The following is a 27,720-nucleotide window of genomic DNA, read 5'->3' as shown; positions in this document are numbered from 1 at the left end:
TATAAGAAAACCTCTGGGTTTCACAGGAGCACCCACAGAGACAAGCTGGCTCATTAGCACTGATTTCAATTTAGCTCAGGAGAGCTGCGGGGGAACCTCTAGTTTCCTCCTGTCCCAGGGACGGACTAGAAGGAGCAAGAGACGTGGGTCAGGCTCCCGTCCGGGTGGCAGACGGGGACGCCAGGCCCAGGGGGACAGAGGCCAGAGCAGGGGTGGTGGGACAGCATGGGGCTCCCCACCCGCCGCTCAAGGGGCCGGATCCACCTCCCTCTAGAAAGCCGGACGGACCCGCGCGGGGTCCCGGGATGGGAACAGCGGGCGAGAAGCCGGGGAGGCCGCCACACAGTCTGTAGTGCCGCCCACTGCTGCGCCTGTCCAGCCCCGCGCCCTCTGTGAGGGGCCGTAAAGCCGGGCAGTCTGACCGGCCAGCCCCGAGCGGGTAGCCAGCACCTGGGACAGCAGGGAGCCCCGAGAACTTCCCAGGAAAGCCCACAGGCTCCCTCCCCGGGAGGCCGCAGGCTCACAGAACCCCGGCTCAGAGAGAGCCGCAGGCAGAGGACCCCCCGGCCGGAGGTGCCCTGGAGAAGTTCCCGTGAACAGACCATGCAGATTGGCTATAAAAACAAACAAGCAGGTCGAGCGTGTATCGACTCTGTTCACAGACGAAACATTCGCCACCTAAAATACTTGGAAGCGGCACTTGACTTCGGTTGACGTCACGCCGCCGTCCAAGGGCCCTTCAGCCAAAGTGGCCGAGAGGAGGCAGGACAGAAACACAGGCGGACACAGAGGCGGGGGGGGGGGGGGGGTCAGTTTCGATGGGGACATTTTTCTGGCCCAAGCGCTAAGTGCTGGGCGTCACTAACATGACGCTCTGAAAACATGACCCTGCTGCTCAGAAGAGGGCCCGGGCCTCACAGTGGGTCCCGGGCCTGGGAAACCCGGGCTGGGCGGCTCCTGGGCCCTCATGGAACTGTCCCCACGGGCCTCCGCTGGCCCTCAGACCTGCCACCATCACCCACGGGCACGGAGCTGCCCAGCACAGCCACCAGGGGCACAGAGGGCAGAGCCCGGAGACGCTGTGCCGGTTACCCCTAGGGCACACCGGGTCCACGTTCATCTGGCGTGCTGTCGGGCCACCAAGCTGTGGACAGGGCCGGCCATCGCCGCCTCGGTCCCCCTTTCCTTGTGGAGAGGGGAGAGCGGGGTGACCGGAGGAGTGTCCACCCTGTCACTGAGCCCAGGAGTCCTCGGTTCTCCACCTGCCCGCAGGCCTCGCCACGAGCCCCCCCCACCTCACCCCACCTCGTGGAGGCGGCATGGCGGGAACAAGGCTGTGATTTCTGGGGGGGCCACCCCCTCCCTGCAGCCCAAAGCTGAACACTGGGAAGGGGGCCTGAGACCCTGGCCTCTCACGGCCATCCCGTTACCCTGCACCCCCCGAGCCTGGGGGAGGGCCCAGGGCTGACAAGGGCTCGTCTTTACGAGCAGGAACACAGGTGCACAGCGCGACAGGAGAGGGGGCCACGGACGACGGCCGGGTCCAGACAGGGCAGTTTGTCAGCTGCAGCGGCCGGGAGGGACTCATGCTCTCCTGACATCAGGCGTGCCAGCATCCCGGGCAAGGGGGCGGCCTGACTACAGGAAAACCCAGAGCCTGTGCGCACACAACTTCAAGTACAGTGGAGAATTCAGGCACGGAGAGCGGACAGGACAACAAGTGCCCAGCAAAGAAGGGAGCGGCACCCCGGCAGTGGCTGGAGGGCACAGATAACATGATGCCCTGCAGAGTGAGCAGGGGTCCCCGGCAGTGGCTGGAGGATACGGACAGACAGCACAGCTCCCTGTAGAGCGGGCAGGGGTCCCCCGCAGTGGCTGGAGGACACAGACGGACAGCATGGTGCCCTGCAGAGTGGGCAGGGGTCCCCAGCAGTGGCTGGAGGGCACAGATAACACGGCTCCCTGTAGAGCGGGCAGGGGTCCCCAGCAGTGGCTGGAGGGCACAGATAACACGGCTCCCTGTAGAGCGGGCAGGGGTCCCCAGCAGTGGCTGGAGGGCACAGATAACACGGCTCCCTGTAGAGCGGGCAGGGGTCCCCAGCAGTGGCTGGAGGGCACAGACGGACAGCATGGTGCCCTGCAGAGCGGGCAGGGGTCCCCAGCAGTGGCTGGAGGGCACAGACGGACAGCATGGTGCCCTGCAGAGTGGGCAGGGGTCCCCAGCAGTGGCTGGAGGGCACAGATAACACAGCTCCCTGTAGAGCGGGCAGGGGTCCCCAGCAGTGGCTGGAGGGCACAGATAACACGGCTCCCTGTAGAGCGGGCAGGGGTCCCCAGCAGTGGCTGGAGGACACAGACAGACAGCATGGTGCCCTGCAGAGCGGGCAGGGGTCCCCAGCAGTGGCTGGAGGACACAGACAGACAGCATGGTGCCCTGCAGAGCGGGCAGGGGTCCCCGGGGAGGAGGGAGCAGCAGGCTCGGGGGAGGGGACTCAGAGAGGTGTTGTGAGCAAGGTGTTTTCAGGGTGGGCACTGCTCAGGTTGGCAGCGGACTCTCCTTGGTGCTTATGCACACCAGGCACGAGCTCAGAGCCCCTCAGGTGAGGCTAAATTCAGGGCGGCGCCGTCACAGAGAGGGCGGGCACCGATGTGGGAGCGGGGGGGCGGGCAGCCCGGGGTGGGGGGCTCCTCACCAGCTGTCCCTCTGCAGCTCAGGTCCCCACCTGCAACGTGGAAAGGGAACACCTACTCCCAGGTGAGGGGCAGAGCGCGTGGACCCCTCAGGAAACCCTCTGTGCTTGTGGGGCAGGCATCGCTTCCCAAAGCAGGTGGTCACGCCCCCCCCCCCCCCGGCAGCCTGCACTTTCCAGGCCCCCGCTGGGCGGGGCCGCACCTCGTCTTGTCCCGCACGCCCAGGTTCGAGTCTGCAGCCCACATTTACCTGACGCCTCACCTGGCGTGCAGGTGCTGGCTCCCAGCAGGGGCCCAGGGGCACCCCCTTCCCTCCCCGTTTTTCTCCTGACAGCCCCTGTTCCTGGCCATTCCCTCCTTTCAAGTCAAAACCGACACAGTCAAGTTCACAGCCTGACGCCTGAAGGCCTTGCGTCCCTGTGAGCTCTCCGGAGCTGGCCTTCTCTGGACTTGGGACTCCGCCCCTCCAGTCCCACCGTCTCAGCTCTGGAATGACTCCTCCCTGTTCACGTGTAACATTTCCCAGCTCAGTTCTAAGCTATGGACACGGGCTCCTGCTCCTCCACATCCTCATCAGGTTGTGTTTCCTTTTTAGGCTCAGCAGAAAGTTACACCGAAACTTCACACGGACCACTTAGGACCGTGAGGACCAACAATGTTGAGAAATGAACTCCCTTCCAACCTCAGGGCTGAATTTCCTCCCGGGCTTCGCTGATCTCAATACCAAACCAAACAGACACCCGCGGTCCCCTTTCCCATCAAGAATCAATTGTCGTCTCTTCTCCCTGACTAGTAGCCTCGAATACTTCCGGGGGAGCATTTTAACAGCCACCTCTACTTAGGAAACAATGAAAACGAAAGATGTATCAGAACAGAGCGAGGTTACGGAGCGTTATTCAGAGCGGGAGACGCAAGGCGAGGCAGGACAATGTAACGGAGCAATAGTTACATGGTGCTTCGGGTCACGACCAGGTCCCCAGAGAAGGATGTCCGTCCTTGAAGCCTCAAGGCCCATCTTCTGTTTGAAAGCTGGGGGGTGACCCATTGTCACCCAGAAATGCAGCCCAGGAAGGGATGGGTGATGTCACAGGTGGCTTTGTTGACATCTTCAGTCCCCCAGGGCTGGTTCTCCCCAGGGACCCCAGGGGAAGGAGAAAGGGAAGGAAGTTCAACCCAGACTGCCTGACCGCTGACGGTGGCCCAGGGCAGACCGCAGACCCCTGTCCCCAGGGGTGGCAGACTTCCGGAGGCCCTCACAGCGCTGGTTTGGTAGCGTAAACATCAAGGACACACACTCTCAGGGTTCCCACACTCATCCAGCACCCCGAAGGAGCCTGCCTGGAGTCACTGAGCTACGTGGGACGTTCCTGCCGTCACGGGTTCGCCTGCGCCTTACTTGTCCTCGTCGGAAACGTCCACCTGCGCCCAGGTTTCACATCGGTAAGATTTATTAGAACACGACCACTGCTTCCGAGAGCCGATGGTTGAACGTGTCCAGCAGACCAGACCCCAGAGGGCCGTGACCTCGGCCGAGGAGAAGGGATCCTGCCGCCCACCCACGTCCAGGCAGTGCGCTCTGGACCGGGAGGACGGAACATGGTCTAGCCTCTGACCCCCCGAGAAAAGCCCCTGATAAACATCTGACAGGCCCAGGTTGAGTCACTAAAGAAACAAATGGAGAAGCAGATGAACGCCCACACCCTCCCTGGCACAGCAAGCCCTCGCCCTCTCTCTGTTTCAGGTTAGTAAAACCCCAACTTGGGCCCTGGCCGGTTGTCTCAGTGGTAGAGTGTCAGTGTGGCTTGCAGGAGTCCCAGGTTCAATTCCCGGCCAGGGCACACAGGAGAAGCGCCGATCTGCTTCTCCACCCCTCCCCCTCTCCTTCCTCTCTGTCTCTCTCTTCCCCTCCCACAGCCGAGGCTCCATTGGAACAAAGATGGCCCGGGTGCTGAGGATGGCTCTGTGGCCTCTGCCTCAGGCGCTAGAATGGCTCTGATTGAAGCAAAGCGATGCCCCAGATGGGCAGAGCATTGCCCCCTGGTGGGCATGCCAGATGGATCCCAGTCGGGCGCATGTGGGAGTCTATCTGACTGCCTCCTCGTTTCCAACTTCAGAAAAATAGAAAAAAACAAACAAAAAAATAAAAAAAACCCGTGACACTGGTACCCACCACATCCCAGTGAATCCTCAGCAGGTCTCGTCACCATCAAAAGCAAGTAGATGGCATACAAAACTTAAAAAAAAAAAATGACCCTGAGAACGGGAGCGTCCTATGTTTTCACACGCAGCCTGACGGTATTTTGCACAGTTCCCCGGGACCACGTCATGTCTAAAGGCACGAGGACAGGAATGCCCCCGGTGCTGGCACGCATGTCCCCGCACAGACCTCTCAGAGGCCCCGAGAGCTCAGACGGACAGACTCTCTATAGAGAAGCACGTCTTCCCTCCGCTTCTGATGTGCATGTGAAGGAAGGGGTTCCTGCTCGGGGAGGCAGGGGAAAGAGGCTATTGAATCTCCTGTTGACAAAAGTAAAATAATAGCAAGGCGTGAAAATAACTTATGAAATCAGAAGAGAAGCTTCATGCAACAGCAGGCCGGACACTTGACCAACCAGCAGGCGTGACAAGGACAGAAAGAAACAAACAGCTCGCCCACTCAGGCCACCACTTGGCCATTCCACACATTTCTTAGGAAGATAACGAGGTCCTCAGGGGACCTCACCGTCCCCTTTCTACAGGTCCCCCGGGGCCACCCTGTAACGCCCGTGCACAGAATGTGACGGGCTCCCCTGGCTGAGTTCATCTCCACACTGAATAACGTAACAAAGGTGCTGGACGGTTCTAGAATGGGGGTGAGCCGGGCAGCTGCGTCCACCTCAGGACCCCTCTGCACCTCCAGTTCCTTGACCGTGAAAAGACTGAGGGATGATGTCTCAGGGTCACCTGCTCGTTGCTATTTACTTTTATGATCTTAGGGTTCCTGAGATCCACGCACACAGGCAAATGCTAGCCTGGGATCTGAACACAGCTCCCACGCCCACCCCGGGGACCCAAGCCAGCAGGTTTTGTAAATGCTGGTGATCAGGTTTCACGTCATGTGTGCAGAGCTGACACCCTCACAGCATGCTCTGAGACGAAGGACCCCTCCAGCATGACCTGGGGGAGGGCTGTGACCGATCCTGCACCCCAACCCTGTGTCCCCTCTCCCTGAGGGTCTTTGGAAGGTCACCTGCATTCCTGTCCACAGTGTCCCCAGCAGGCAGCGAGGGATAATTGGGCCCCACTCTGAGAAGCTGGGGCTCCCATCCGCTCGGATATGTCCCCCCAGGTGGGCCCCTGCTCCACTCTGGCCCGCCCCAGCTCCCTGGAAGGACCTCCTTCCTGCCCCACACTGCCACTGCGAAGGGGACACTCCCTGTCTGGTCTGCCAGCCGGCTTCCCAGCTGCCAAACGAAGACCTAGTCTCTGCCACCTCTACATCGTGGCTCCAGTTTGGGGGTGCTCAACACTTTTCTCCACGGTGACCAGGACCCGTCCCCGCCCCTCACTGGGGTGTAAGCCTTTGTCCTCTTGCTGACCTCACGCCTTCCAGTTGCTACCAGCAGTTTGCTGGAAAGGGCGGCTTCAGGAACCCCACCCAGGGGAGGATGGGCTTCCTCAGGGGAGATGCCACGCAGAGGACGCACAACTGCAAACACCAGCGACGTTCCGTAAGTAACCGGGAGTGGGGGACGTACAAGGTGTCGTCTACAGCGCCTGCGGCGTGAACCAGCTAAGGGTCTCCGAGAGGTGACGAGATGGTCACCTGCTAACACACGGCAGGAGGGAGCTTGTGCGTCCATGACGGGAAACACGCGAAAATCACCGTGCAAACCAGCGCGCCCTATTCAAACGCGAGCACATCTAAACTACCATTTCTGACGTTATCCAATCATGCCAGAGACGCTGAGCTGAGCGCCCAATCCTGCCTGCAGAGGGACCTGCAATGTTGTGAGGAAATTAGAAAGAGCTGCCCGTTCTCCAAGCCATCGTTTCCGGCAGGACAAAGATCTCGGCCAGCGCAACACCAGGCATCTGTGAGTGACACCGTGGGCTGTGCACGGGCCACTTACTTTTAAGCAGAGAGGACCACACACATCTGGTGGCATTTAGAAAGTGCCTCGCTTCTTTTTATCGCTCTATGAGTTTAAATCTAAAAAAATTTAAAAAATCAATCATCTTCATCTTCAGGCAGAAAAGCAGAAGCACTTGAGGGACCTACTAGAAATAAAAGCAACAAAGGACCAGGGTGGTCTTCACTGTCCATGTGGTCCAGGGAGACACGTGGCCACTGCACATCTCCCCAGGGAGGAGCGGGATGAGAATGGCCACCCTCCTGTGTCCCAAACACCCACAGAAAATGTCACTCTTTCTCCATCGGACACGTGTACCAAACAGCTCCCCTCCCAGCCGGCGTATCTGTCTGTCCCTGCCCTTCCTGAAAGACCCCTCCCCCCACCTCCTTCACAGGTCCCCTCCCTAAGGCTCCAGGAGTGGCCCCTGTCCCCCGCACGCAGCCTGGGCCCGGCCGTGTGGCTATCAGCCCCAGCAGAGATCGGGGAGAGCAAGGACCTTGCCCAGCCTGGCATGGGGTGCGGCATTATATCACGGTCATATAGTAACATCAGCGTCACCCTAACACAGGCACAGACTGCCGACTGGTGACGCTCGCACGTGTTTATGGAGGGAAAGTCAGTTCTTGGGGTTGTCCTTCTACGAGATCCCGGCTTGAAGACAGTTCCTGTCACTTCTAAACAGACGACCTCGCCTAGAGACTGCTCCCCAACGTCGTAAGAACAAATGTGCTCGTTTAGGCAGAAGACTCCTTTACCTTTTCAGCAGTCCTTTCAAAGTCCCACGGGACCTACCTGACGACCTGTCCTTGGTGAATTGTTCAGAGAAAACGTCGGATGTGCTCTGGGTACAGCCGGCAGGTGGACGAGTGGCTTTGGGATAGTCAAGGTCTTCACATCATGAAACTTTGGACTGAGGGCACCAGGATCGTCCTGCCCGTGACTGTGGGGAGGAGGGCGGGGCTGGCCTGTGACTCAGGCTCCCCCACCCACACTAGGAACTTGGGCTACCACAGGCTCTTCCTTTGAGTCACCCCGTTTAATCCTCCCCTGGGGCTGCCAGCAGGGTGGCACAGGACCAGAGTGCAGAACCTAAAACGTGTTCTTTGAAAGCCTGTGATGCACCCGTGATACACTGTTGTCCATTTGACAATCTGACAACAGACGTTCCTTTGAAGATTATGTCCTAAAGACACAAAGTATCTTTGCTGCAGTCTCTATTGGTTTTTAATACCCCTTGGCTTAGCCAGTCTCTACAGATACCTAAATAACGAGTTTAAGTTGAAAAGAACTTGTAAAATAAGTTTTAATTGTGCGCGCGCGCACGCGCGCGCACACACACACACACACACACACTCTTTTAAATAAAAATAAGAGATGCCTCTTCCAAAATCATGGCCAGGGAGGGACACAAACACTGTGCCTACTAATTAGGCCAGATTATAAGGAGAAAAGGACTCAATCCATCCCCAAAGCTACAATGTATGTCACATAAAAGTAAGATAAATTTTATGACCTTTATGTCCGTGACAATAACTAACTCATCCATGATGATGGCAATAAGGCCCCAATGGTCTGAGATTTGCAGAGACACTGGGATCCACCAGATTGGGTAGAGGCTCTGCCCATGTGTCCTATCCTAAAGTAGATAGTATGTATCCAAGTGTGCTTTGGTGTTGTGTATCCAGTAAATTTAAATGAAGGGACTTTCAAACCAATCTGTTTATCTCTTATCTCTAACGGACTGCCTGTATCTGATGGAGACAAAGGACCCAGTGCAGGGTCAGGCATTTCTGATGGGTGACGAATTGGGGGGTGGGGGTGGGGATAGATGGCTCCACAGGAGCTCTTGCCACAGAAACAGGTCTCAACCAGAGACACGGGGCATGCAACCCAGAAAGCAGGGTTTCCTGGAAACTGCGATAAGGGAATGAAACTCTACGGCCGCCCCTGAAGCACGCGGCACTCCCAAAGCTCGCTTTCACCGTCTTCCCCACGGAACACGTGCCCGGAACGCTGAAAGTGCGTTTGTTTCCGTACAAGGAGTCCCGCTTTCCACGAGGGCGGAGAGCAGGATCCTGAGATGGACCTTTCAGACTCCTACCACAACGGATTGCCTGCGTCCCCCCGTGAGAGGGTCCCTGACCATCCTCTGTCATTTCTCCCTTCGTCCTCACCTCTTCCCGTCCCTGTGACCTCCCTTTGTTCTCGCTTTCGGTCCTCAGGAAGAGGGGACATGGGTGGCTCCACTGCCACACCCCAGGTCCGGTCACCAGACCCACACCTGCATGCAGAGCGTCACACCTGGGTGCTCTGTCCACGCACTGGCTCTGTGGTGAAAACCAGTCAGTGCTGACTTGATGATGGACACACGTCCCCCTCGTAAATGCAGACTCGTGGCTAAGAGGACAGGTGTCCAAGTTCATGCATGCTAACACACACATTAGTACTCCACCCCTTTTCATGACTCTATGGTATTCCAGTGTGTGAACACACCAGGTTCATTTATCCATTCGACAGCGGACGATGAACACTTTGGTTGTTTCCACTTTTTGGCGACAGTGAATAACGCTGCCATGAACATTTGTGCACAACATTTTGTGTGTGTGTGTGTGTGTGTGTGTGTGTGTGTGTGTGGTCATATGTTTTCATATGTTCCCACCGAGGAGTGGGATTGCTATGTCACATGGTGCACAAACCATTTTTCAAGTTGGCTGCAACATTTTACACTCCTATCCGCAACGGAAGAAGGTTTTGATGTCTCTACACATCCTTGATATTATTGTCTGTTTATTATTATTAGTTATTATCATCCTAGTAAATGTAAAGCGGTATCTCATGGTGGTTTTGATTTGTACTTTCCTGATCGCTAACAAGATGGAGCAACTTTTCATGTGTTTAGCGGCCACGGGGATATCATTTCTGGAGACACGTCTGCAGAAATGTTTTGGCCACTTTTTAGTTGGCTTGCGTTTTGACAGCTCAGTGAGAAGTGGTCTTCGTGCGTTCTGTAATCAAGTCCCTATCAAATAGATAATTTGCAAAGCCTGCCCCCCCCAATCTGTGGTTGTCTTTTCACATTCCTAATGGTGAAGTTTTTAATTTTTAAGACACCCAGCTTATCCGAGTCTTCTTTTGTCACTTTGTGCTTTTAATGCCATTTCTAAGAAGGCTTTGCCCAGCCCAAGACCAGGACGACTTACCCTGTTCTCTTCTAAGGCTCTTGTTGGTTCAGCTCTTACATTTTGGTCCATAATCCCCAGAGAGTTCCCCTTTATGCATGCCCTAAAGGGGTCCCACTTGGTCCTTCCGCATGGGGACACCCACTTATTCGAGCACCGCTGGCAGAAAAGACACTTCTTTCCTCACGGAACGAACTGGGGACGCTCGTGGAAAATCAGTGGACCGCAGAGGTCAGGGTTGATTCCTGGACTCCGTTCTGCTCCACAGCGCTCGGTCTAGGCCAGCGGTTCTCAACCTGTGGGTCGCGACCCTGGCGGGGTCGCCTAAAGCCATCGGAAAACACATAATGCATATCAGGTATTTACATCCCGAATCATAACTGTAGCAAAATTACAGTTATGAAGTAGCCACCAAAATTATTTTTTGGTTTGGGGTCACCGCAACGTGAGGAACTGTATTGCGGGGTCACGGCACGAGAAAGGTTGAGAACCACTGGGCTAGGCTCCTGGCTGTGTCACACTCCTTTGATCACCACGGCCTCGCCGTAACGTCTGTAACTGGCAAGTGTGAGTCCTCCAACTCCGTTCTTCTTTTCCCAGACCGCTTGGCCTCCTCTGGGCCCCCTTGCGTTCCCACACGCCTCTTAGGGTCGCTGCACTGAGTTCTGCGGAAGGCTTCCCTGCAGGTGTTTGAAGAACGTTCTGGATTTGTCCGGTTGTTTCTGTATCGCTAGACTCACAGTAAAACATTATTATTACTATTATTATTATTATTTTGACGAGAAAACCCCAGAGAAGCGTGGCCACTTCTTTGGCGTCCCCTGAGAAGGCACACGGTGTCAGGGTGCCCTCCGGCCCACGGCACAGCGTTGGAGCACGAGGCAAAGGGCCCGGCGAGACGGCTCCGTGGTGAGGCTGTGCTGCTCTGTGAGGTGACCCTGGACACTGTGTAAAACATCCAATTTGCCAAACTTTTGACCCAGTAACTGAAGCATCCAGTCATAACTCTTGCAAATGGAGAGGTTTGAGAAATGCATCCTTTCTCCTGAGTATATTCAGCTGGCGTCTCCCCTTTCTTCTTTATCTGAGTCACACTGTGTGCTCACCGTAAACGAGAGACTCGGGGAATTTTTAAATGGAAGGCATTGCAATCTGTCATTGTGCTTTTTCTTGTCAGGAGAAGACCCTACAAGCCAACTCCTGGGCCCTTTCTGACGGAGCCCCAGGGGTCTCCGAACACTCCCTTGCTTTCTGGCATGAGATGGCCCACATTCACCCAGATCAGTACCTGGAATAAGCCGTTTCTCCAAAGATCTAGGTGGGAAATTACAGCTGGTGTAACCATAGTATAAGTCATTATTTTTAAACGCACACACACACTCCATATCCCACAGTTACAACTCCAGTGCCCAATGACACCCATGCATTCTACTCTTCCCTACTATTCTAACACCCACAAAATCATTGCAGAATTATACCCACCGAGACCACGGTCAGCTACCCGTGAACCGGGCCAAGCTGTGAAGTTCTTTGTCATTTCTTTCGTTCTTAAATTACGCTCCACTGAAGACACATGGTCAGAAAAGTCTGTTCTAACCTGATCAGAGCTGAGTCTTTATTCTGATATGTTGGTGCTTTCTATTTTATCCCATTCGCTTGTGTTTTTTTTTTTAACTTTATAGTTTTGTTTTGTTTTTCAATTTTGATACTAGTTTGTTTTCTGAATAAGGGAACACACTGTGGTTCAAAATCAAAACCACAAAATCAGGCATGTTCAGAAAGTCTTGCTCCTGCTTTTATGTGACCGGCCTCCTTCTCACACACCTCCATCCTTCCTGTGATGATGATGATGATGATTATTATTATTATTGCAAAAGAAAGCAAATGTATGAGAACTGCTGTCGCCCCGATTTCTTGCACCAAAGGTGGTGTGCCAGGAACAGTGTCTAAACGCTCTGTGCCCTTGATGACGATTCCTAGAAACGGGTCCGTGTCAGGTCATGACTCTTTTTCCTCTCATTTTCTTTTTCTTTTTTTTTTTTTATAGCGACACAAAGAAATCTTAGCTGGTGATGTGAGACCACGAACCACCTTTTTTTATTTCTGTACAAAACGACGGTGGTGGTGGGCGGGCGGGAGGAACACGACTCCCGATCGTTAAGTTGCAGCCCCTCCTTTGCAGAATTCAGCACAATGATGCGTGTTAAACTGGGAACAAGATGCACACTTGTATATGAGGGAAAATACACTGCTAATTTATTTTAAAAAAAAATAAAATAAAATGAACAAACGGTGACAAAAAGATACCTTCAACCTCTAACCTGGAACTTGAACGAAAGCCAAGTCAGACAGAGACCTAACAATACCCACGTGGGACCCCGGGGCCCCTGACACTCCCCCCCACCCCACCCCGCCCCTCTTCCCTGAGATAATCAGTGGAAAACAGCCTCCCTACCACTCCTCTCGACTGGACTCTAGAACTCCCGACTGCCTAGAATTCTCTGTAGAGCAGCCCTTCGAGCCCACACGGCTGCCAGCCACGTCAGGGCGATCTCTGTGCCCCTTCCGTGGACAGCACGGCCGCCCAGCGGGGTGCCGGGAGGCCGACCGCGTACCCTGCACCTCCCCACCCCACCCCACCCCACCCCCGACCCGGACCTGAGCACAGAGCCCGCTGAGGGCGGCTGCTGAATGGTCCCTGTCCTCAGCTGATATTGCAACGCTGTACCGGTGCCGAGACGGTGACTCCCTGCGGCAGACGGCAGTCTCTGCCCCCCGCCCCCCTTGAGGACACAGCGCTTCCTGGGCCGTGGGAGCTGTCAGCCAAACACGGGATTTCTTCCTCCAACTGCTCATCAGAAACGGAGTCATGCCCCCCGGGGGGCCTCGGAACCCACCTGCACATTCTGCTCCATGTCCCACCCCGCTATTTAGAATAGACCAGATTCCTCCGCCTAAAAATAAGTGTTTCAGACACACAATGCCATGAAGAGAGGAGCAATCCCGGCTCCTTCCCGCAGCTGTCGGGAGGAGGGAGTGGGAATGTGTGGGCAGGAGTGCCCAGGAGACGGCAGGCTGGACATTCAACACCCCCTGGTGCTTCGGGACTCTTACCCAGCGTGCTCTGGGGCCGACGTCACACAGCCATGCTGAAGCTTGTCCCCCGTGTCCTCCTGACCAAGGTCTCCATGCCCAGATGACCGGGAGAATGAACAGCATCACCCGGGGCAGACCCCGTGCTGTGTCGGCCCATGTCGGGGGAGGTCTCCATCTGAAGATCACGCCCCCAAGTGTGGCCAGACACGGGCTCACCCGTGAAAGAGAATGGATAAGCAGCATGGTCGGAAATGACCAGTGCTGGACCGTGGGCAGTCCTGCTGCTGAGGCCGGTGGGGCAGGACAGAGGGCCCCCAGGTCTCAGGGTGGGAAGACGGGTTCTCACTGTGAATCTGCCCCCCGCCCCCCGGGAGCCAGGCATTCCTGGCTGGGAGCGTGCTGTCTCCCAGGACTCGGAGAACCGTGCTGGTGGGTACACAGAATCCGCCCCAGGCTGTCCCCTCACCCAGCCCAGGCCACTCAGCCGACCAGCCCGGGCTCCGGCCCAGCCCCCGCCATGCCCCCGAGACCCCACACAGTGCGCACGAGTCCTCCTTGTGCCCACGCAGCACTGTCAGGTGACGGTGGCCCGGACCCAGGGCTGGCATGTGGCCATCTCTCCAGCGACAGCCTGGTGGCTGTTTTTACTCCTCGCTCTGACACACCCCAGCGGAAGGGGCTTCTGAAACGTGCCCGGGAGAGCCAGGCGGCTCCCGAGACCCCTCAGTCCACGTCGCACGCTGGCAGCTGCCCAGCCAGCGCCGGACACAGAGGCGAGCTTCCCCAGGCAGTGCGCCCACGACTCCGGCCGCCGAAATGGACTCCTGGGAACTTTAGACAACCGGGAACAAATTAGCCTTCTCAGTCTCTTATGTGCTTGAGTGAACTGAAGGGCCGAAGCCCAAAAGGCCTGGCCCCTGACACCCCCGGCAGGAGCCCCATGCCAGCCACAGGGTCCTAGGATCGTTTGAAAGCGAGGTCCCGGGGCCACAGGCAAGCCTTTGTGTGGTGGAAAAGCTGCTGGCCCGGCCTCTCCGCAGGCACAATGACTCGGAGCGGCATCCGATTTGAGCACGCCCTGGAGAGGGGCCCGGCCCGCCTGGCACGGCTGGAGTGTCAGGGGGAAGCCAGGGCGACCGGCTCAGGGCAGCGGTTCAGACGTAAGCCCGGGAGGTCCCCTCCCCCCGGGAGGGCCCCTCCCCCACTGCCAGCGCCATGTCCCAGCTAGGCAGCGAGAACGCAGAGGCACCACGACCCTTGCTGACGGTCACCCAGCACCCAGGGGTCAAAGTCACGTTCTAATTTTAAAAAAAAACAGCCCCCCCAAAAAACCAGTTTATTACTTGGCTGCATTGTTTCATTCAAAAATATCTCCTGTCAGCCCTGGCCGGTTGGCTCAGCGGTAGAGCGTCGGCCTAGCGTGCGGAGGACCTGGGTTCGATTCCCGGCCAGGGCACACAGGAGAAGCGCCCATTTGCTTCTCCACCCCTCTGCCGCGCCTTCCTCTCTGTCTCTCTCTTCCCCTCCCGCAGCCAAGGCTCCATTGGAGCAAAAATGGCCCGGGCGCTGGGGTTGGCCCTGTGGCCTCTGCCTCAGGCGCTAGAGTGGCTCTGGTCGCAACATGGCGACGCCCAGGATGGGCAGAGCATCGCCCCCTGGTGGGCAGAGCGTCGCCCCTGGTGGGCGTGCCGGGTGGATCCCGGTCAGGCGCATGCGGAAGTCTGTCTGAGTGTCTCTCCCTGTTTCCAGCTTCAGAAAAATGCAAAAAAAAAAAAAAAATACCTCCTGTCCGTCCAACACCCTGTGTCCCTCAGTGAGGGCTGACATCGACTATCGCTCTCCATAGACTTAGGTCTCAGACACGGGACCCCAGGGCCACGGAGACCCCCCCTTTACTGATTTTACTCATTCGTTCATCACATCGTGCGCCGCAGAGACGAGGTTTCAGGCGGGGGGAGCTGGGGGAGGCCCAGAGCAGAACCTGAACGAGGAAATCAGAACTGAGTTTCAGGAGACGGGCCAGGCTGACCCAGGCCTCACAGAGGGGCCCACAGGTCCGCACAGCCTGCAGGGGTCTGCCGGGGGTGGAGTCCAGGAGCGGCCAGGCGGGCCCCCGGGAGCTCAGTGTGACCGGCACTGTCCCTCCCCGAGCACCTGTGCCTCGAGGCCCGTGGCCGCCACCATCCGGCTGCTGTGCCCACTGGGCCATGTCCTTACGTCCCTTCACCTGGGCTCCCGACGGAGCAAGGCAGAGTGGGTCTCCATGGTTCCCCCATACCGGCTCGGTGCACCCCGCCCGGTGGACCCCACGTGTCCCCAGGGGAATGGCCCCACATCCGCCACCTCAGGATCTCAAGTGAGTCACAGGACAGAGATGTTTGCTGGTGGGTGACCCACTACTTGGAAGTTGGGGGACAGGGAATGACAGCCCCACCTGCCCTGTGGTGGCGCAGTGGATAGAGCGTTGACCCGGAACGCTGAGGTCACCGGTTCAAAACCCCGGGCTTGCCTGGTCAAGGCGCATATGGGAGTTGATGCTTCCTGCTCCTCCCCCCCTTCTCTCTCTCTCTCTCTCTCTGTCTCTCTCTCTCTAAAATGAATAAATAAAAAGTTAAAAGAATTAAGAAAAAGGAAAGAGTGGCAGCCCCAAGCTGGGAACTGTCACACGGCACCTGTCTGCAGGTTCTCTGTGGTCGAGAAGAACCTGCTTTGTTTCTTTACTCATAACCTTGGCCGCTGCCCTGTGCCCCGCCCTCTCCCGCTGCGACCGGGGTCTCCCTGCAGTGCAGGGTGGGGCCCGGGAGGGCCAGGTCCCAGGTGTGGTGGGGGGACGGAGGGAGGATCGGTTTCCGTGCCTGCTGTGGTCCCAGCCAGACTGGAAAGGCTGTGGCAGAGCCGGCCAGACTGGTTTGGCCGGATGGTACGGCTGGTGGTGACACAGTCCCAGTGTCACCGAACACCTTTTTGGCAACCGGGAGACGTTTTGCCAGGGCTCCCTGCCGCTGCAGAAAGCAGCTTGGGGCGGGCGGCGGCCAGCACTCACGGAACGCAGACCCTGATTCCGCACGTGGGCACGGACGGAGTCTCCTGGGCCGCGCCTCGGACATCACTCCCGCCCCTCCCCCCCACAGGGACACACCAGGCTCTGTAACCAGGGAACGGGGCTCCACGTTGGGGTGCGCAGCCCATGGGACCAGGGGGGAGGCCCACAGCTTGCTCCCGAACAGGACGAGGGAGCCGGGCACCCTGCTGCAGCCGGGGAGACAGTCCCCTGCAGACGAGGGCCGGGGGTTCACAGCCCTCACCAAGGGCACCACCAGAACAGCGAAGGCATAGAGCCAGCATCCCTCAAAAGCGGCCTCTCCTTCCCCACTTTTCACAGAATGAACCACAAGGGTAAGAGCCGCCCCAGGTGACTGCGTGTCCCGCTCTGTGTGAGGAGTTATCTCCGTGAACACGGTTGATCCTCACAGTTCTACAAAGCAGGGGCACGCGGGGCCCTGGCTACAGGCGGGGAGGGGTCAGCAGCACGCGCTGTCTTCCTCGGGTTACCCCGGGGACACAGAGCTTGAGTCGAAGTGCCCGCCCTTCCGGCGGCCTGGCACGCCAGCCGCCTGCCGCTCTGTGACTGGCCAATTGCTCAGTGCCACTGCGGACGGGTCCTAGGAAGCGACCCGTGTCTCCCCGCAACCTAGCGGGCAGAAGGGAGGAGACTTCATCCTCACAGCAACTGGGTCAGAAATCCTGTCTGGCCTCCGTGACCCCGGGAGAGGAGAGAGATGTGTGTCACAGCCTGGGGGCCACGGGCATCATCATGTCCTGCCCTGTGTGGCAGGAGGACAAGAGGGACAAGACACAGCCCCACACCGGGCCCCGTGTCCGGCCTGTCAGGCCTGAAAGCACACGTAGACGGTGCATCGCTGCCTGCTGGGGCTGGACACCAGCCGGGCGGGGCAGGGCAGGGCTCGGGCCAACACGCCAGCTCCAGGCCGGTGCCACCCCAAGGTGGCCAGCTCTTCCCGGGCCTGGCCTCCTCCAGGGGAAGACAGGACGTCGCTTAGAGCAAAGTCGGCACGACCGTGACTCTGGCTGACACCCCCCCCCCAGCCCCCGGCTTCGTGGAAGCCCGAGCAGGGAAGGGGGTGTGCTCCCGGCAGGCTCTCTGCAGACACCGTCCACTAGTCCGAGGGAAGGGGGTGTGCTCCCGGCAGGCTCTCTGCAGACACCATCCACTAGTCCGAGGGAAGGGGGTGTGCTCCCGGCAGTCTCCCTGCAGACACCGTCCACTAGTCCGAGGGAAGGGGGTGTGTTCCCGGCAGTCTCCCTGCAGACACCGTCCACTAGTCCGAGGGAAGGGGGCGTGTTCCCGGCAGTCTCCCTGCAGACACCGTCCACTAGTCCGAGGGAAGGGGGCGTGTTCCCGGCAGTCTCCCTGCAGACACCATCCACTAGTCCGAGGGAAGGGGGTGTGTTCCCGGCAGGCTCTCTGCAGACACCGTCCACTAGTCCGAGGGAAGGGGGCGTGTTCCCGGCAGGCTCTCTGCAGACACCGTCCACTAGTCCGAGGGAAGGGGGTGTGCTCCCGGCAGTCTCCCTGCAGACACCGTCCACTAGTCCGAGGGAAGGGGGCGTGTTCCCGGCAGGCTCCCTGCAGACACTGTCCACTAGTCCGAGGGAAGGGGGCGTGTTCCCGGCAGGCTCTCTGCAGACACCGTCCACTAGTCCGAGGGAAGGGGGCGTGTTCCCGGCAGGCTCTCTGCAGACACTGTCCACTAGTCCGAGGGAAGGGGGCGTGTTCCCGGCAGGCTCTCTGCAGACACCGTCCACTAGTCCGAGGGAAGGGGGCGTGTTCCCGGCAGGCTCTCTGCAGACACCGTCCACTAGTCCGAGGGAAGGGGGTGTGCTCCCGGCAGTCTCCCTGCAGACACCGTCCACTAGTCCGAGGGAAGGGGGTGTGCTCCCGGCAGTCTCCCTGCAGACACCGTCCACTAGTCCGAGGGAAGGGGGCGTGTTCCCGGCAGGCTCTCTGCAGACACCGTCCACTAGTCCGAGGGAAGGGGGTGTGTTCCCGGCAGGCTCTCTGCAGACACCGTCCACTAGTCCGAGGGAAGGGGGTGTGCTCCCGGCAGTCTCCCTGCAGACACCGTCCACTAGTCCGAGGGAAGGGGGTGTGCTCCCGGCAGTCTCCCTGCAGACACCGTCCACTAGTCCGAGGGAAGGGGGTGTGCTCCCGGCAGGCTCTCTGCAGACACCGTCCACTAGTCCGAGGGAAGGGGGTGTGCTCCCGGCAGTCTCCCTGCAGACACCGTCCACTAGTCCGAGGGAAGGGGGTGTGCTCCCGGCAGGCTCTCTGCAGACACCGTCCACTAGTCCGAGGGAAGGGGGTGTGTTCCCGGCAGGCTCTCTGCAGACACCGTCCACTAGTCCGAGGGAAGGGGGTGTGCTCCCGGCAGTCTCCCTGCAGACACCGTCCACTAGTCCGAGGGAAGGGGGTGTGTTCCCGGCAGGCTCTCTGCAGACACCGTCCACTTGTCCATTCCAGGTCTCCGTGAGAAAAAAATCGATGCTCACAGCGACGCCAATCCTCCCATCAAAGACTCTTTGGTCTGGAAACAAGGTAGGCTCTGTTGCCCCGACTGCATTGTGGCAGGAACTCGCACCAAAGACACCCCAGGCGGGCGGACAGCTGTGCCCACCAGGACACTGGGGCTTGTCAGAAGCCCCCTTTGTGTGGCTTCGCCCCCTTCCGTCTGGACTTAATCAAGTCAGCACACTAGGAAAACAGAGAGAAACCAAACAGCCTCCAGTGTGCGCCCCGGCCATCTGAAGTCCGTCCACGCGCCCTCGGAAACAGACGTGGGCTGTGAGGCACCTGTGTGGTCTCAGACGCGCTCTCTGCCAAGCAAAGCCGCGGCCACGGCAGGCTGGGGGTGCCCGTCTGAGTGCCGGCAGCTCGCTCGCTCGGAGGGCAAGAAAATGCACCCCTTTCAGAAGCGGGGGGGGGGGGGGGAGAGAAAACACGGGCCTCAGAAAGGTTTCTTTTATACAACCCTGGCGAGCGCGCAGCTCCGCGCCAGCGGCGGAGAGCGGTGGTTCCGTTCAAACGAGGCTGCAGCACCAGCCTCCCTCCAAGGACGCACATTCTTGCTGGCAGGGCTGCAGTCCTCAATGGGCTCATTCATTCCCCGGCTCACCACGTGCCTACTACGCGCCAGGCACCGCTGGGGGGGGGGAGGGGGCGCATGGGGAGGAGCGGGCCCGGCTGGGGGGGGGACGCGTGGGGAGGAGTGGGCCCGGCTGGGGGGGGGACGCGTGGGGAGGAGCGCCAGGCACCGCTGGGGGGGGAGGGGACGCGTGGAGAGGAGCGAGGGGGGGTCGCGCCAGGCCGTGGGCAGAAGACAGGGGTGGGGGGCTTGCTTGCACGTGGCCCATTCTTAACAGAGACCACGGTTTGTGCGGCCTCCGCCGAAGCGATGCAGACACACACAGCGTCCTGGGAGGATGACACAGAGTTCACAACCGCTGTCAAAGTCCTGTTGGGAGACACCTATCTGGAGAAAGCAGGGTACCAGGAGGGGCAAGAGCAACCCCACAAACAAGGGGTACAGCTACGGACATCCGAGTGCTCCCGAGCCCTGGCTCGTCAAGACTGACCCGACGGCCGCTGACTCAGGATGGACTCGGTGCCCAGGATGCATGTTACTGTTCAGCCTATGATACAAAACAACAACAACAACAACAACAATGCCCAAGAATGCCACACTTGAAGAAAAGTCTGCGTGGATGTCTGGTCCTGACATCTTCCTAATTTTTGGTTCAATTCATTCTGTTTCGCCCTGGCTGGTTGGCTCAGCGGTAGAGCATCGGCCTGGCGTGCGGGGGGATCCGGGTTCGATTCCTGGCCAGGGCACATGGGAGAGGCACCCATTTGCTTCTCCACCCCCCCTTCCTTCCTCTCTGTCTCTCCCCCTCCCGCAGCCAAGGCTCCATTGGAGCGAAGATGACCTGGGCGCTGGGGATGGCTCCTTGGCCTCTGCCCCAGGCGCTAGAGTGGCTCTGGTGGCGGCAGAGCGACGCCCCGGAGGGGCAGAGCATCGCCCCCTGGTGGGCAGGGCGTCGCCCCTGGTGGGTGTGCTGGGTGGATCCCGGTCGGGCGCATGCGGGAGTCTGTCTGACTGTCTCTCCCCGTTTCCAGCTTCAGAAAAATACAAAAAAAAAAAAATTCTGTTTCTAGTGGTGTTAGGGGAGCTTATTAGCAAAGAGGTGTGGACAGGTGGTCTCGGTGTCGACCTAAATGCTGACCCCCCCAACCCTCGATGGCCCGCAGAGCCCTATTCCTGGTGACCCGATGGGCTGACCCGTCAGATTTGTTCGTGTTAGGGTGAGAAGTCTGTGCACGGGGTTCACAAGCTTGGGTTCACGGAAGACCCACATGGGGGGGGAGCGTCTGAGAAATGCAGACTCCCTGGCCGATTCCGATTCCTGAATGTGTAACGTGCATCGTGGTGATGCAGAGTAGACAGTGAGTGGCAGTGGCGGGGCCCGGGGGGGCGCTCTTTACTACAGGTCCCATCTGGGCAGGAACCCCAGCCTGCTCGCTGTAAGACTTTAACTGCTTAAATGTGAGCCCAGGAGTGAGGCAATGCACCGGCTGGGGGCCTCTGGCTGCACCAGCTGCAGACCCTGCTTCTGTTCACCTGGAACCAGCAGGCCAAGGACGGCTTCTACAGCTGTAAAAAGAGGGTTAGTTCAGTTGGTGTGGAGCATCGCTCCGAAATGACAAGGTTGCGGGTTCGACCCCCGGTCAGGGCACCTACGGGAAGCAGTGCATGGCTAAGGGGAACAACAAATGAATGCTTCTCTCTCTACCCCACCCCCTGCCGAACTCTGTCTCTCTAAAATCAAGCAATGAATAATTAAAAAAAATGTTGGGCAAAAAATGCCACACTTGAAGAAAAATCTGCGTGGATGTCTGGTCCTGACATCTTCCTAATTTTTGGTTCAATTCATTCTGTTTCTAGTGGTGTTAGGGGAGCTCATTAGCGGAGAGGTGTGGACAGGCGGCCTCGGTGTCGACCTAAATGCTGACCCCTCCCAGCCCCCGATGGCCCGCAGAGCCCTACTCCTGGTGACCCGATGGGCTGACCCGTCAGAAGTCACTGACGGGTATTTCATGTAGAAGACTAGTATTTCACGACACGTGACATTCAAACATTAGTGTCCCTACAGGACGCCTTATGGGCACACAGCCCCACGGGCAGAGAGGAGAGGCCCCATGGCCAGCCACCACGCCCTCCAGCAGCTGGGGGCCCGGGTGAAGGGAAGAGCGGTCACCCCGCAGCCTGGACAGCCCCGCGGTCAGCTCACGGGGGAAACACACAGGCCGCTCCCCGCGCTTGTTCCGGAGCGAGGGTGCTGGCGGCTGCGTGGGTGCTGTGGCCGCACGTGGTCCCCGGTGCCTCCGCTGGCTCCTCTCACCGCCCCGCCAGGGCTCTGGGGGTTTCCCGGTTTCCCTCAAGAAGGCCTGACGCTCCCCTTCGTCCCTCTGCTGCGGCAGCGAGCCCGTCCACCCATCCGTCCGTCCGCCCGTTTTCCTCGGAGACGCCCCTCGGTGCCCACAAACAAAAGTGACTTCACAAACCGGGGCGGCGCGTGGTCGGAAGACACCAGCAGACACGACCGCGGGATGCTGGCGACGCGGTCCCAACAGGGCGGGGGGTCCAGGAAGTCCGGAGGGGCGCACACCGACCTGGGCTGGAGGGCAGCGCCTGTGCATGGACCGTCTGAACCCGTGATGAGACGCTCCTGCCTGGATGCGTTCCAGGCCACTGTCGCTGGGCAGGGGAAGGGGGCAGTGCTCGCCGGTCCTGCTCTGCTCCTCCTGGGAAAGGGGACCCAGCGGAGAGGAGGTGCCCTGTGCCCCCAACCCCTCCGCTCCCCAGTGCTTTCTGTGAAGCTGAGGCTGGTGTGGACCGGCCCCTGAGGTGCCTGGGGTCACCGAAGAGGGGTCCTCAGCCCCAGGAGCTGGCTGGCCTTCAGCCTACAGGGGAGAGGACACCCCGGGGGACTCGTGAGCAAGGAGGAAGAGTGGGCGTATCGGGGGTGTCAAGTGGCGCAGAGGGCACCGCGGAGGGGTGTGGCTGGGCAGCACCAAAGTCGCGGACACCTGTCTGGAAGTGCTGACCATGTTGAGGTGCTGAGGGCTCCGTCCTGGCCGTAGCCCCAGCACCAACCTCAGCAAAGGCAGCGTGAGGCCGCGGCCACATCTGAAATCGGCAGCCCGACCGTGCAAGCTGGCCAGGTTCATGGTCAGCAGAGAGGTAGCATTTAGGCACAAGTGGTACCTGCCTGGCCAGCAGTCCCACGAGGCCCCTCCCTGGCCATTCCACCCCTGATTTCCCAAGAGATTGCTCCGCTGAACCCCAAACGGAGTGGCTGTCCCACCTCCACCCCCCTCAGAACCCTGGGGAGGCAAGTGACCCTGTCACTGAGCTGATGATGATCACCCGCTTCTGGCCTGAAATCACGCAGGGACTTCTTATCCCTTAAAAATCTACAGAAAGAAAAGGGTGACTTGTAGAGCATATAAATTATATCTCAATAAAGTTGTCACTGAACAAATTAGGGAAATAGCATGTTTATGTTAATAAAAGTTTTCTATCTACTGAAAGTATAAGGTTCTAACATAAATGTCTGAAATTCTAAAGTACATGTGTTGACAGTGTGGGGGGTCAGTTTCCTGGTGTTAGAAACAGGTCAGGAGTACGGAGACGGGAAGGCTGGAGGCACGGAAGGGGGGCTTCAAGAACACATGCTGCCTACTCTGAGGGGGGTGTGTGTGAACACATGTGTGCATGTGTGCAGGTGACAAGTTCTTAAATTTCTTTTCTCTGGATAAAATCACAATATTATTAACTGTTATGTGGCCTTCCCCTCCCCCTCCCCCATACATCCCTGGCTCTTAATTAAACAAAGAAAACATTCTGTGGCCCTGACTCACCTCAGTTACCTTTGTGTATGTAATTAATAACAAAGGACAGAACGGACAGATGATGGATGGGTGGACGGATGGCTGGGTGGACAAGTGGATGGATGGATGGACAATGGATGAATAAAGGGATAGACAGATGAACAGGCAGTAGATGGATAGATGGATGGAGGGATGGATGGATAGATGGGGGGATGAAGGGATGGACGGATGGACAATGGATGAAGGGATGGACAATGGATAGGTAGATGAAGGGGTGGATGGATGGACAATGGATGAATGAAGGGATGGACAATGGATAGATAGGTGGATGGAGGGATGGATGGATGGACAATGGATGAATGAAGGGATGGACAATGGATAGATAGGTGGATGGAGGGATGGATGGACAGATGAGGGATGGACAGATGGACGGATGGACTGTTATACAGATCAGGGGTCACACCCCTGCTGCCCTGCAGTTTTGTCCTGTCAGTGGACAGAAGGACGCTGCCGGGCAGGGCTGCCACCGGAGCTCGTGTGATGCCGCCCTGTGGGCACGCAGAGCACAGGGACACACAGGACACCGTCAGTAAAGGACCGCAGATGAGCAGACAGATGACCGCCCTTCCGGCTGGGCGCTCAGAATGCCCATGGGACTCCCAGCCCGTGCGAGCCCACCTCCTCTGAGGACGCGGGGAGCGAGAGGGGACGCGCCGGTCAACAGTTCACGTTATTCGCTGACCTCCGTCCTGTCCCTGTGTGAGACGCAGGAGGGACACACGCAGTCAGAAGCAGGGACCCTGGGGTGCCGACAGGACGGGCCTCCCTCTGTCCTCACACACAGCGGCCAGCCTGGTGTGCCGGCCGCAGGCATGAGCCCTTCAATTCCCGTAGCAAGTGGTGTATAAATTTAGAAGCTCCACATTCACAGAAACTCTAACCCACACACACCCGCCCACGCACACCCAGCGGGGTCAGTGTGATCCGGCGATGAACTGAATGAGAACCAGGCCCGAGGGAGGCACCGTCAGCACACGGAGAACAGCGTCCCTCCCATTTATGGCCACTGGCGTCCCCTGGTTCCAGGCACACCAGAGACAGCCGCGCTATATTTAGACCGGTCCGTGACTCCGGACGCCAAAGCCAGGGAGCCACCCACCAGCCTCCTCCCTGTGCCGTGCATCCGAAGGCAAGATCAACAAAAGGGACGAAGGAAAATGACAACTATAACCCAGGCAACGGGGGTGGGAGGAAGACCCTCGACACACGGAGGCCTGTGTGTCTCGGTGACCTGGGTCTGGCGGTCACTGGCCGTGACAGAAACAGCCGAGGCGCGCACAGGCTGTGGGCGGGCGCGCGCTGACTCTTCCTCGCCTCCCTCCGCCCGGCCCCTGCGCCCACGCACCAGGCGGCCTGCGGGGGACGGCTTGGCTGCGCTCGGAGGGACACTTGTGGCCATGTGAGGACTGGCCCAGCTGTTGTCACTCTCAGATTACCACCGGCAGGCCCCACCCTGTGTACCAGCCCAGCCCAGCCCAGCTCAGTCCCGGGAGGCTAACAGGCGTGGGGCTTAGCCTATGAAAAACCCCATGATTTATGGAGAGACCACACAGCTCATTTCTGTGAAAGGTACTGTACGCCCAGCCTAAACATTCAATTAAACCGTGACTTTTTAATGCCTTTCAAGTGAGCGCCTCAAACCCAGGTGATTCTAATAAGAAAGACAGCCCACGAAACTGGACGGAAGAAAGTCCGCTGTGTGCTACCTACACAAAAGGACACGGCCACGTGGTGTGCCTGGCAGGAGCTTCCAAAAGCGCATAGTGTGCTTTCCCCGGGCACCTCGTTATCTTTCTGTCTTTCAATAAACGACCTGGAATGTTCGGCTCTATTTACCAGGCCCTACAATTGTTTAATGAGATCCTTTGGCACTTGTGTGTCTGTGTGTGTTTGTACGTGTGTGTGTGTGTGTGTGTGTTTAATAGACTTTATTTTTTAGAGGAGTTTCAGATTCACAGCAAAACTCAGCAGGAGGTCACTGGGTTTCCCACGTTGCTCCTGCTGTGAACATCCCACAACAGAGGGTACATTTGTTACAACGGACACACCGACGTTAACTTCAGTATCAGCCAGAAGTCACACAGGCAGCCTTAAGTCTCCCTCCCGGTGGAGCCCAGTCTGTGGGTTTAGACAAACGTATAACGACATGCCCGCACCAAGGTGGAATTGTACGGGGTAGAGTCACTGCCCTAAAAACCCCTTGTGTTCCATTGCTGACTCCCTCCCCGGCTCCCAAGCGTCTTACAACTGCATACCTGTGGCTCGGACCCCTGGCGGACACCGTGGGCTTTGAGAACTGAACAGTGAGCCAGACCGTCACCCAGGTCCCAGACGGGCCACCAGAGGCACTGACAACTGAGGACCAGGGGAGATGCACTCAGAGCAACAAGAGAAACCCGCATCTCTTCCCTGCGCACGATTTGAATGACTACGGAAGCCGTCGCAGCTAGAAGGAAGAGGAAAAAATACTTTTAAAGGAGCTACAGGAAAGAGACACAAGCCCAGATCTCTGTCTGCAGTGAATGTATCCTCTCGTAGGAAGGTGAGACAATGACAATCTCAAACAAAGGCAGACACGGAAAATTCACTGCCGGTGGAACTAGCCTGAAGAATTTTCCGAAAGTGATTTCTCCAGGCAGGGCGGAGATCCCGTGGGGAGGACACCTGGAGCATCGGAGTGACAGGAGGAGGCCAGGCAAACACAACACATTACGCTTGTCTTCTTGAGTTCTTTTAAAAAAAATAGATGTAACTCGTCACTGGGGGTGGTGGGGAGTGCCTATGGGATAGTAAGTCATATTCCTCGTGAACTGATCAAGGATTGAGTTTAAGGAAACTGTGAAAAGTCTGCATAGTTTAATCCCTAGACAAAACCATAAAGATAAACAAAATATATACTAAAACCCACAACAAGAGAATAATTAAAAGAGGATATTAAAATGTTTCCGATATCTCAAAAAAAGAAAAAACCAAAAAAGTAAAGCAGGATGGAAGACCGCCTACAAAAAAATATTAAATCGTTGGCCTAAATCCAAAAATATCAATAAAAAGCTACGCGTGTATCCTTCACTCGTGTAAAGGGTTTTGATGCAATGATTGAATGGAAGTGGTCTAAACGCTTCAATTAAAAGATTATTCGCTTACATGCTGCCTTCAAGAAATTCACTTTAAAGCTAATAAAATAGGTGTTTAAAAGTAAGATATTGGGGGGGGAGGAATATACCATCCACTGGTAACTAAAAGAAAGGCCAAGTGGCTGTCTCGATGTCAGAGGAATCCAAGAAAACTCCCAGGGGCAACGAGTGACGTTTCCTGATAACATAAGGGTCAACTGACCAAGAAGACAAACGCCTACGCATCAATGCGTCCCACTCTGAAACACCTGCAGCAGAAACTGACAACACGGGCCAGAGAAACAGACAAACGTACCGTTAAAAATCTAAGATGAGGCCCTGGCCGGTTGGCTCAGCGGTAGAGCGTCGGCCTGGTGTGCGGGGGACCCGGGTTCGATTCCCGGCCAGGGCACATAGGAGAAGCGCCCATTTGCTTCTCCACCCCCCCCCTTCCTCTCTGTCTCTCTCTTCCCCTCCCACAGCCAAAGCTCCATCGGAGCAAAGATGGCCCGGGCGCTGGGGATGGCTTCTTGGCCTCTGCCCCAGGCGCTAGAGTGGCTCTGGTCGCAGCAGAGCGACACCCAGGAGGGGCAGAGCATCGCCCCCTGGTGGGCAGAGCGTTGCCCCTGGTGGGCGTGCCGGGTGGATCCCGTTCGGGCGCATGCGGGAGTCTGTCTGACTGTCTCTCCCCGTTTCCAGCTTCATAAAAATACACACAAAAAAAAATCTAAGATGACACTCCTCTCTGGGTAATCCATGTCACTCACGCACCAGCAGCAAGGGTGCAGGGGGACGGAGCAGGCGCCATGGCCACCAGCGCGAAGGTGTCGCCGGAGAGACACAGGGCGTCCCAGGGCGCACAGAGCCTTCGCCGAGACAGAACAGCCCCTGGCTCATCAAACACACTTTACCAAATGGAACAGGAGTTGAAGGCATAGAAAAGTACCGTCTCTAACCATCCTGGAGTTAGACTAGAACTCTATAACAGAAAAAAAAAAAATCCCCATAAAATGGACATCACTCGAAAATTAAATGACAAGCTTCTAAAATCTAAGTAACCCATGGGGTAAAAAAAAATGGAAGCTGGCAGGACTAGAACGTACAGGGGAAACATGGAAATGGTGGGGATGAGAATCAAGACGTGTGCAAGGTAACTGTATCACAGCGCAGGCTTAGGTTAGAAATGGAGGGGATGAGAATCAAGACGTGTGCAAGGTAACTGTATCACAGCGCAGGCTTAGGTTAGAAATGGAGGGGATGAGAATCAAGACGTGTGCAAGGTAACTGTATCACAGCGCAGGCTTAGGTTAGAAATGGAGGGGATGAGAATCAAGACGTGTGCAAGGTAACTGTATCACAGCGCAGGCTTACGTTAGAAATGCCTGACGTCAGTCAGGTCGAGATCTAATCCAATTTGGAAAAAAGTAAAGACTCAAATGATCCAAACGGCAGGAAATAATAAAAGGTGAGCAGAAGGGGGAAAAAGCAATAGAAAA

At 57.5% G+C, this 27,720-nt stretch overlaps 1 protein-coding gene across 7 annotated transcripts in view; it reads right to left on the bottom strand.

Annotated features, from left to right (window-relative positions):
- Nucleotides 1-27,720, bottom strand: part of COBL (cordon-bleu WH2 repeat protein) — a 166,795-nt gene that overhangs the window by 117,972 nt on the left and 21,103 nt on the right. The window contains exon 1 of one of the 7 annotated variants that reach the window (XM_066240476.1): nt 7,599-7,698. The exons of the other annotated variants lie outside the window; for them this stretch is intronic. The gene's annotated coding sequence lies outside the window, so the exon portion shown is untranslated. Of the gene's footprint in view, nt 1-7,598; nt 7,699-27,720 lie in introns of those variants that run through there. 7 annotated transcript variants of the gene reach the window in all.

This window comes from Saccopteryx bilineata, chromosome 7 (genome assembly GCF_036850765.1).
Source record: "Saccopteryx bilineata isolate mSacBil1 chromosome 7, mSacBil1_pri_phased_curated, whole genome shotgun sequence".
NCBI classification, from domain to species: Eukaryota; Metazoa; Chordata; class Mammalia; order Chiroptera; family Emballonuridae; genus Saccopteryx; species Saccopteryx bilineata.
This window is presented reverse-complemented; position numbering and strand designations above follow the sequence as displayed.